General features: G+C 36.8%; 1 long non-coding RNA gene across 1 annotated transcript in view; it reads right to left on the bottom strand.

The window, feature by feature from the left end:
• Positions 1-3,522: 3,522 nt before the first annotated feature.
• The window catches only part of LOC122146152, a 39,004-nt gene continuing 31,627 nt past the window's right edge, over positions 3,523-10,899 (bottom strand). The window contains exons 2-3 of the long non-coding RNA XR_006160854.1: positions 3,760-3,852; positions 3,523-3,640 (exon numbers count right to left, since the gene is read on the bottom strand). This is a non-coding gene — a long non-coding RNA (uncharacterized LOC122146152). The remainder of the gene's footprint in view (positions 3,641-3,759; positions 3,853-10,899) is intronic.

Here is a 10,899-nt window from a genome sequence, read left to right as displayed (position 1 = left end):
TGATAGACTGATGACATGTCTTCTTGACAAATGGCAACTGTACGTTGAATTTGCCCTTTTTTCCTGCTCTGTTTCACAGTACTGTAATTGCCATTTAAAAGTTTTTAGGGTTAAATTGATGGATGTCAGTCTGAACAGTGCGTCATGTCCTTCTATTGCACTTTAATTTATCCTGACATCAATCATTTACCCCGCGTGCTTCATTACGGACAAACTCTTAGAGAGGGAGAAAGAGCTCTCGGTTTTGTCCTTGCATCAGAATTGCCATAATATCAAATCCTGTTCTCTCTCCTGAGCAGCCAAACAACAGGATGCATGATATTACGTCTTGCTATTATGCAGTAAACATCACTGCAACTCAGCTCTCCATTCCAATATTTATTTTATTTTGTGGACATGCAGCACAAACCAAGCAAAATCCACCAACTTTAGCAACAACAGGACTTAATTTGTGTGTATTTCATCTGGCACCTATTTTTGGAGGTTCCAAATTCTGTCATGAAACCCTAAATGGTGCAGTTCTATAGTTTCTAACTCAATCTGATTTTAGCACATCATCATTCACATGGCATACAGTAGCTGATTTGTTTCTTTCTACATCAGTAGCCAATGAGCTTGCTGCTCGACAATCAAATACTCGGCTAGTGCTTGCTGTAGTAGTTGTGGCATGCTTCAGAAACCCACACCTTCCCCATCTCCACCTGTATAGATCTGCTACGGGGTAATTTCATGTATGTTATCTATGGGGGTTAATTTACTTTATATATATGTGCAGCAACAGTATTTCTTACATGCTCACAGCAGAATGTCTGTGGATGTATTGGCTGTAGCAAACTCTCAGAGGGTCGTCATGACAGAAATGTATGCAATGACATAAGTTCCAAAGTATCAAACTATAATGATACATGGTTAAATTCTAATCCAAATTTAAATTAAACTACAAGCAGACATCATGGCACAACTAAATCAAAATTAGATCAGTCCCACCATAATCAACGCCATCTACATTTTAAGCACCTGGCATGCAGTTTAGAAGTTTTGTTAACTTTAATGTGTGTAATAAAGTTGAGTTGTAAAAACCTATATGACTTTCAAGTAGTCATTTAGTTTTAGTTAACAATAATAATGTACTACATTGATTTTTTTAATGCATGGACAACAATGTTTGATAGAAAGTCTGAGGTTTAAAACAACATAAAAGAGAGTAAATGATAGCAAAATTTTCCCTTGAATTGTCCCTTCAAGTACTGAAGTGTGTTTTTCCCAGCAAAAGTTTTTAAGTAGATCAAACAGCAGAGCATGGCACTGGAAATACCAGCTTCCTTTGAATTAAATTGTCTGCCAAATGCATATAATGCAAAAGAAAGGCAGATCAATAGCATTTGTCATGATTAGTCGGTGGAAACAAAAAGGTTTTTTTTGCCACAGGGCAATGGCAAAAAGTGCTAATCATCGCTATTGTACAATGAGTTGCTTTTTGCAGCGCTGTGCAATTGAAGTCTTCCTGTGCATACCTTTGCTCCGCTTTGTTTGTCTTCCTTTACTAGCAATTAGACTCATTAGTCAGAATGTGTGTGATACAATTATGAATTAGGATGCTCATTAGTGGAAGGATCGCTGATGAGCAGGATCATTTTACTGATGTAAGGTGTGTAACGTCTCTTGTCTCAGTACTGATGACTGTTCTAGAGGGACATGGCATGGACTAATCTCTCTTTCTTAACTTTTTCTCTCTTGCTCACTCTCAAACAGCAGAACACTTTTAAAACAGTCCTGAAAAAAAAGTTTTGGAACATGGTTGACCATCAACAAACCATCAAGGTGGTCAAGCAGGTTTTTGGAGTGGCCAGCTAGAAATCTGCCATGTTCCAAAACACAACCATCATCTAAAGCTGGATTTTCCAGCAGGAAATACACCCTCTGGTGTAAAATTTGGGCCTAATGGTGGTGTATTATCACAGAATGTGTGATACCAAGCTTTGACTGTTCTCTCTCAGGCACACAATAGACAACAATAAGGACTGTCTTTCTTCCTGAAGGTAATGGTAGCTCTCCTTTTGGTCTCATCTGTGCTCCTCTGAGAGAGGGTTATGGTGTTGCACGCTCCCCTATTGCTTCAGTGATGCTAAATTACTGCCGTTACTCAGTAACAGAGAGAAAGAGAATCCAAGGCAGCACTCACAGAATTCACAAATCCTTCATAATATTGTAATTATGGAAGCAGGAGGCAGACAATAAAGCAAAAAATAAAAAATAAAAAAAAATAATCTTAGAGAGAATGGAAAGGAAACAGAGGTCGAAGGAGCAAGGCAAGCACTCAGATTAACTGAAAACAATAAATATGTCCCAATCAAAGCTCTTGATTGCTTTTGTTTTTACCGTGCTGGTCTGCAAATGCTCAGACGTACTTCTCTATGATGACTGGGTTCTATTTTAGTTCTTTTTAGTATTTCTCAAGCAAATCCATTGCCCTATAAATTTTTGCCCTGAGTACTTAACAAGTTAACATCTTCACTTCTAATCTCTAATGCTCACAACATCACAACACAACCAACAACAACATGAGGACAAGGAAAATATTGCAGTGTTTTTGCCTATGTAAGTTTTTTTTACTGAGTTCTAGGGACCCCCAGGAGGCCTGCAATGTGGTCAGTAAAAAAAAAAAATTGTAATAAAAAAATTAAATAAAAAAAATACATATATAATAGTATAATACATAAAAACATAAATAACAGTACAGTAACAAACAAAAAGCAATACATTTAAATGTGTTCAAATGTACATTGACATTGTTTATATTTATTGTGCTTTATACAAGTTAGAAATAATAACTTTTTTACTCTATTAGTCATAACAATGGCTATTAATAAAATAAACTAGCTTTGATTAAAAATTGTGATTAATTGTAAAATAATTGTAAATAAAAATAATTGTGATTATTTCATTTCCTCTCAGGTTAATATGTCTAAAATAACTGTTGAAAATGGTCTTAACAGAAAACACATTTTCAGGTAATATTTTACAGATATATATATATTTTTCAATTTATAGCATTATATATATAATATATATATATATATATATATCTATATATATATATCTGATATATATATATATATATATAGATATATATATATAATATTTTAAAATAAAATATATAATAATAAAAATATACATTTTTAATAAATTGGAAATGTTTACATTTTACAGTATAAATGAGTCATTAAATACATATAACTAGCTTAAAATTTATATTGGGTGGTCTTTGGGAAAGACACACCTAAAAATCCCCTACACCACACCTCTAAAAAAATACAAATATATAAAATATATATTTTATTTTTTTGATCCTTTGAGATAACAGCGCTTAAAGTATATTAAAACATACTATAACTTTCCCACAGTACAAAAATAAAAAATAAAAATTTATTTGACAATAACCTACAAAAACATTTCATTCTGAACTTGTGCAAGACATCAGATAAATGTGTTATTGCTGCTATTAAAGGAAATACTTACTGAAGAGACCCAGAAATCACTTTATTTTATGGATAGAACCTTGTTGCGTGCTGCTTATGAGTGCAGTGTGAAACAGCCATACGATCCTCTTATCTTCTTCCTGTCTTCTGTGTAATGACCCCTGTGTTAACACATTTACCTCCATCTAAGATGATCAAAAGTGTACTGACTGCAGTGCTGTTGTTCATGTTCATGTTCAGTTCATGGCTGAAACTGTGTACCATTGTCCCACATTCTCACCTATTGTTTGGTCTATGGGGATACCCTTTTTGACCTCTCCTTCCTCTCAATTCCATGTGAGTGTCTTTTCTTAGCTTCATCCAGATGTCATTCCTAGAATATTAAAGAAAGATGTATAGTTACATTTGGACACATTCCACATGCACAGTTACTGGGTTAAGACTAATGTTAATGGAGCAAGGATCACTGAAGAGGCTATAGATAATGAAAGGGGGCTGCAGGAGGTCCAGAACTTATACATTTTAGTTATACAGTTGAATCTATGAAACAGATTATATGTCTATCCCTTACAGCCATTCGTGTACTATTAAATATGATGTCTACCCTGATTAAGGTCTATGAACTTACTCCAACCTTCCTCCACAATGTCTGTAGGTATAATGCAGTAGCATTAAACCTGGAGGATTGGTCTGTTGACTGACGGATCTGGTCTGCTGAATGATAATGCTGTGTACCTGAGATCTGTCTAAAAATAAAAGGAGTTTCATAGCCTTGTGGATTTTTCCAGGGGAGGTGCCATTTGGAAAGTGCCCTGTAAAAGTTTTGCTCACTATGACAGGTGTATATGCCTGGGGTGGTGGTGAAATTGACTTTAATATTGCTCTTAGTCAGTAAATAGAGCATTGAAAATATTGGCTGCTATTTTTACATTTTCAGAGATCATCTTATATAAGACAATATCCTCACGTACTTGGAAGAGAAAGCTTCTTTAGGACCGTTTCACAAATGGCAAATGTTTTATAAAACATCAAAAAAAAAAAAAGATGCACTTATTTTTTCCGCACGTGCACTTTTTAATCTCATCACTTGTACTAAAATGTCTTTATCTGTTTCTTATTTATCTGGGTCATCCTGTATTTTATCCTAAAAAGAAGTCTCTTTCTCATTGGTTTTTTTTTTAGGCATCATGGTTGTACTGCCTTTAATTTATGCATTCTTTTTTATTGATTTATTTATTGCTTAATTTTAATTTTTTTATTTTATTTTTAGAGTTAGAATTAACACATTTTATGCTAAATTAAATCTCTTTAAACTTTCATATAGTGAAACCCTTAAATAACAAAAAAATTATTTTATACTTTTCACAATAATAACAAAAATAAAATCAAATAAAATTAGAAAAAAAAAAAAAAAAAAACTCTTCTGGATGCATTATGTAATGAATTTAAGGAAAAGAAAAAAAAAACATTTTGATTAAATTAGAAGACTAAAAAATCTTAATGGTCCTTAAATAGGTTTAGTTTTCTTTATGCAAAATGTTAATTATTTTATTTATTTACTTGATTTGGGAATTAAATGTGACCTGGATGGTTTTACCATGTTATCTGCCCTCGGACATAGTTCAGTCTTTGGGATTGCTTTAATTAAAAAAAAAAAGGAAATCCACTAAAAGCAACTAACATCAACTAACATCAACATCATTACATTATACAATAAAAAAAAAAAAACAATTTGCCACAAACAGACTGACAGGTCTGTGAGTAACATCTCTCTGGAGTGGTGCAATGAAAAATTACAAATCACAATTAATAAGCAAATTCTCGGCAACTGCAAATTCAGACCAAAAAAAAACCTAACAGACAACCCAGACAAGCAATTACTGTTCTTTGTATAGTTTACAGGTGATGGACACAGAAGAAAACCTCAGACCAGACACGGCTCGTAAATTGACGAGGACGACCTGCAAGAATCAACGTGCACATCAAACTCAGAGCGTACTGACAGGCATTTCTATATGTGTCGAGACTGCAGTCTAGTTATACACAGAAATCAAAAAGATATCTGTTCCGGGTGTGATGTTGTGTTTAGGAGTGGGTAGACCATCTCCTATGGTGGAGTTGTCAGCAGGCTTGTTGAAGAACTCACCTGGCTAAAGGTTCAGATCATCTCCAGATTGAATAATCTTTTGGGTTGATTCTTTCTGCATGCACATACCCAGCATGCTAAAGAAGGGAAATGAGGTGGAAAGAGTTTAGCCCACCCATTGATCATTGCGTCTCAACTGAATTTTACACATATGCTTCCTGTGCAAAAGGTCTTTTTGTATACCATGATGGCAAGATTCAGTGGTTGTGCTGTGCACATGGTATTGTGCTTAGACGGTTGGGGATGTCAACTGCATATGGCAAGTGATTCCTTCCTCATAAAGCGACAGTCACAAAAAAAATGATTGTATGAGTAGAATGAATTCATTTTAAATGGAAGAAAGACACTGGCTGTGTCTGAAATTGCATACTCTGAGTAGGTGGAACTTTTGTAATTACCAACCGTAAAAAAAAAGAAAAAAAAGTATGTTCTATATACTGTAGTATGAATGTTGTCATTGTCGAGTGACCTGCCAGAATCAGTTGCATTGCTTTACTGTAAATTCAGCTGTGCATTAAATGATTTTAATATATATACAGTAGCTTAGACAGGGGAAAACTGATTGACTTCCCAGTGTGCCCCCACCCTTACATGTCTGTCACTCAAAGATTCAAATAATATCTTTCTCGAACCGCATTCGATAATGACTTTATAAGAATTGTAAAAAAAAACTTTAAAAATCATTTAAAAAAATCATTGTGACATTAACTAATATACAAACTGCAAGCCCTGGAACCAGCGGCATCGGTGCCTCTTATGTTGCATAAATATAGTCAGCAAGTTAAGACTGTGTCTTAAGAGCTAGTTTGATGAACTAACAGTTAACCAAGAGGTTATCAGTCTTACTTTTTTCAGATTCAAATTAGATTCAAAATAAAAACATGAAAGATTTACAAAATTTTGTATTTCTCTTAATTAAATAGTGCGTTTGCTATGTATAAAGAAAAAAAAAAAAATTAAATATTTACAAACTATATATATATATATATAAATATATTATATCTATGCACAGAAAAATACAGGGGTAGAGAGAATCTACAAATATTGTTTGTTTGGATATAGGCCTAAACACCTGAAAATGATAAAATAAAAAAATAAAACTCACAAACTCAAAAACTAACAAAAAATAAAACAACATTCAACACAATTCAAAACATGTAAAACGGTTTCTTATGGATAACTGACCAATATCTTGACTTAACTGCCTAGCAATTTTTATAATGGCTGTTGTTGTTTATTAAATATTATTGTACAGTAAATAATATTTTATATAAATAATAGTAGTATTTAAAGCGATCATATGATGTTGCTAAAAAGAACATTATTTTGTGTATTTGGTGTAATGAAATGTGTTTATGCGGTTTAAGGTTAAAAAAAACACATTATTTTCCACATACTGTACATTATTGTTTCTACTCTATGCCACGCCTTTCTGAAACGTGTCAATTTGTACGAAGCTCATTGGTCTGAAAAGCAAGGTGTGCTCTGATTGGCCAGCTATCCAGTGCTTTGTGATTGGCCAAATGCCTCAAGTGTGTGACGTAAATGTTGCTACCCAAACCATATCTCTACTTGCCACACAGTCATATACACCCCAGCCACAACACCGGCGCGACAAGACAAAAACAATAAAACCCATTACAAACGAGACATTGGTTCCATCCAGTGGGGACATAATTACAGATTATAATGACTTATACTGTGTTTTTACGCGTTGTGTTGCATCGCACCATGTCAACATAAAACTATGTCTATATATTTGATCAGAGAAACGACAAACAACAAGCGGTACTCTACACCAGTGGTTCTCAATTCCAGTCCTTGCATCCCCCAGCTCTACAGGTCCTTCTCAAAAAATTAGCATATTGTGAAAAAGTTCATTATTTTCCATAATGTAATGATAAAAATTAAACTTTCATATATTTAGATCATTGCACACCAACTGAAATATTTCAGGTCTGTTTATTGTTTTAATACTGATGATTTTGGGCATACAGCTCATGAAAACCCAAAATTCCTATCTCAAAAAATTAGCATATCATGAAAGGTTCTCTAAACGAGCTATTAACCTAATCATCTGAATCAACTAATTAACTCTAAACACCTGCAAAAGATTCCTGAGGCTTTTAAAAACTAACTCCCAGCCTGGTTCATTACTCAAAACCGCAATCATGGTAAGCTGCCAACCCTGACTGCTGTCCAAGAAGGCCATCATTGACACCCTCAAGCGAGAGGGTAAGACACAGAAAGAACTTACTGAACGATTAGGCTGTTTCCCAGAGTGCTGTATCAAGGCACCTCAGTGGGAAGTCTGTGGGGAAGGAAAAAGTGTGGCAAAAAACGCTGCACAATGAGAAGAGGTGGACCGGACCCTGAGGAAGATTGTGGAGAAGGACCGATTCCAGACCTTGGGGGACCCTGCGGAAGCAGTGGACTGAGTCTGGAGTAGAAACATCCAGAGAGCCACTCGTGCACAGGCGTGGTGCTTTTGAACCAGAACAGCGGCAGAAGCGCCTGACCTGGGCTACAGAGAAGCAGCACTGGACTGTTGCTCAGTGGTCCAAAGTACTTTTTTCGGATGAAAGCAAATTTGGCATGTCATTTCGGAAATCAAAGTGCCAGAGCTGGAGGAAAGACTGGGGAGAAGGAAATGCCAAAAATGCATGAAGTCCAGTGTCAAGTAACCCACCCAGTCATTGATGGTCTGGGGTGCCATGTCAGATGCTGGTGTTGGTCCACTGTGTTTTATCAAGGGCAGGGTCAATGCAGCTAGCTACTGGGAGATTTTGGAGCACTTCATGCTTCCATCTGCTGAAAAGCTTTATGGAGATGAAGATTTTCGTTTTTCAGCACGACCTGGCACCTGCTCACAGTGCCAAAACCACTGGTAAATGGTTTACTGACCAGGGTAGTCCTGTGCTCATTGGCCTGCCAACTCTTCCTGACTGAACCCCATGGAATCTGTGGGATATTGTGAAGAGAAAGTTGAGAGACGCCAAGACCCAACACTCTGGATGAGCTACAGGCTGCTATCGAAGCATCCTGGGCCTCCATAACACCTCAGCAGTGCCACAGGCGCTGATTGCCCCCTCCATGCCACGCGCATTGAAGCAGTCATTTCTGCAAAAAGGATTCCCAGACCCAAGTATTGATGTGCATAACGAAACATAATTATTTGAAGGTTGACGTTTTTTGTATTAAAAACACTTTTCTTTTATGGTCGGATGAAATATGCTAATTTTTTGAGATAGAAATTTTTGGTTTTCATGAGCTGTATGCCAAAATCAATCAGTATTAAAACAATAAAAGACCTGAAATATTTCATTGGTGTGCAATGAATCTAAAATATATGAAAAGTTTAATTTTTATCATTACATTCTGGAAAGAAATGAACTTTTTCACAATATGCTAATTTTTTGAGAAGGGGACCAGTACATATTTTTCTGTTGAAGTTCTTTGTTAACACACCTAATTCAGATAATCAGCTTGTTAGAAGTGAGCTCCATGCATGAACTGTGTTCCCATTGACATGGTCCCTGCACAGTGTTCATTGCTCCCTACTCCCTAAGCAAGCGAAATCTGTTGAAGTTTACCTCACTTCGGAACATTCATTCACGGATTGCGCTGCACAGCATCTTCACACACGGACAAGTGTGACATCATATAACTCTGTAAATAAATACAATTTAAATTCACATCTTGAACATTCAAAACTTGAAATCGCATCATATAACCCCTTTAATAATAGTATTTACCTGTAGCATTGAGAAACAGTGTTTGTGATGGTGATTTTAGTTACATTATTCCGCCACTAGATAGTGACAAGATACTGTTTTTATGAGTGTGTCCGCCGTAAAGACTTTTATATTGAAAGTGACTGAAACAGGGTTGTAAGGAAGTTATTTTTACTTTCAACATCACCTTGTAACACGGAGCAAACAAATGCACTGAGCAGTGCTGTCATCTGAAATCATCTAAACAGATGAAAGGACAGTACGACAAAAGCCCTATTCGGACAGTACCGTTAATTGTTTCTCAGGGGGATTTTCACCATTAGCTGGCGATTTAATTGCAATCCGAATCCAGGATGTTGGTGTTTTTCTCTCACCACCCCGTAATAATTCCCAGCCGAATTACCTAATATTTTTGGACAAACACCAAGGTCATGTGGTAATGTCGTCCGAATCCACATCTCTGAGTTTACGAGAAGAAATCAATTCAAAATGTGTTGTTTAACCCTTTTTGAGCACTCCCAAACATACCAGCATATGCTGGTTAGGTATGTTTTGACACTGGGATGCTGGTTTATGCTGGTCCTTTGCTGGTTTATGCTGGTCCTTTGCTGGTTTATGCCAGTCCTTTGCTGGATTAGCATTCAGGTCAGGAGACAAAGCAGCCCTCAAAACAGCAAGAGCCAATCTGTCCTGTGGCATCAAAAATGCAAAACAGTCATATGCTCAAAAATCAACAATCACTTCACAGACAGCAGAGACACATGGAGCCTGTGGCAAGCCATTCAGACCATCACAGACTACAAGCCCCTGCCACTGGCCTGTGATGACGACACATCCCTCCCGGATGCACTCAACCATGGTTTGAAATGCAGAATGACACACCTGCACAAAAAGTGCCCATAGCTCCCAACGACCAGGTGCTCTGTCTGTCTCCAGCTGATGTAAGGAAGACCCTATCTAGGATTAACTCTTGCAAGGCTGTGGGTCCTGACGACATACCTGGCCGTGACAGATGTCCTAACAGATATCTTCAACACCTGGCTGAGCCAGGCAGTCGTCCCCATGTCTCAAATCCACAACCATCATACCGGTACCAAAAAAAATCACCTGTGTCCTGTCTAAACGACTACCGTCCCATAGCGCTGACTCCAATCATGATGAGTGCTTTGAGAGGTTAGTCATGCACAACATCCAAACCAGCCTCCCCAACACACTCGATCCACTCCAGTTTGCATACCGTCCAAATGGCTCTACAGACGATGCGATTTCCCCCAATCTCCACTTGGCTCTTACTCACCTAGAAAATAAAGACTCCTATGTCAGAATGCTGTTCATCGACTTCAGCTCATTTATTTTATGAATGGTCCAGCGCATTCAACACAATAATCCCACAACAGCTCATTAATAAACTAAACCTGCTGGGCCTTAACAATTCCCTCTGTAACTGGATCCTGGACTTTCTAACTGGAAGACCTCAGTCAGTCCAAGTCCGCCACAACACCTAGAGCACTACCACACTGAGCAAAGGTGCCCCACAAGG

This window comes from Cyprinus carpio, chromosome A9, assembly GCF_018340385.1.
Source record: "Cyprinus carpio isolate SPL01 chromosome A9, ASM1834038v1, whole genome shotgun sequence".
Lineage (NCBI taxonomy): Eukaryota > Metazoa > Chordata > Actinopteri > Cypriniformes > Cyprinidae > Cyprinus > Cyprinus carpio.
Note: the sequence above shows the minus strand (reverse complement) of the source record. Positions and strands in the feature narration are given on the sequence as shown.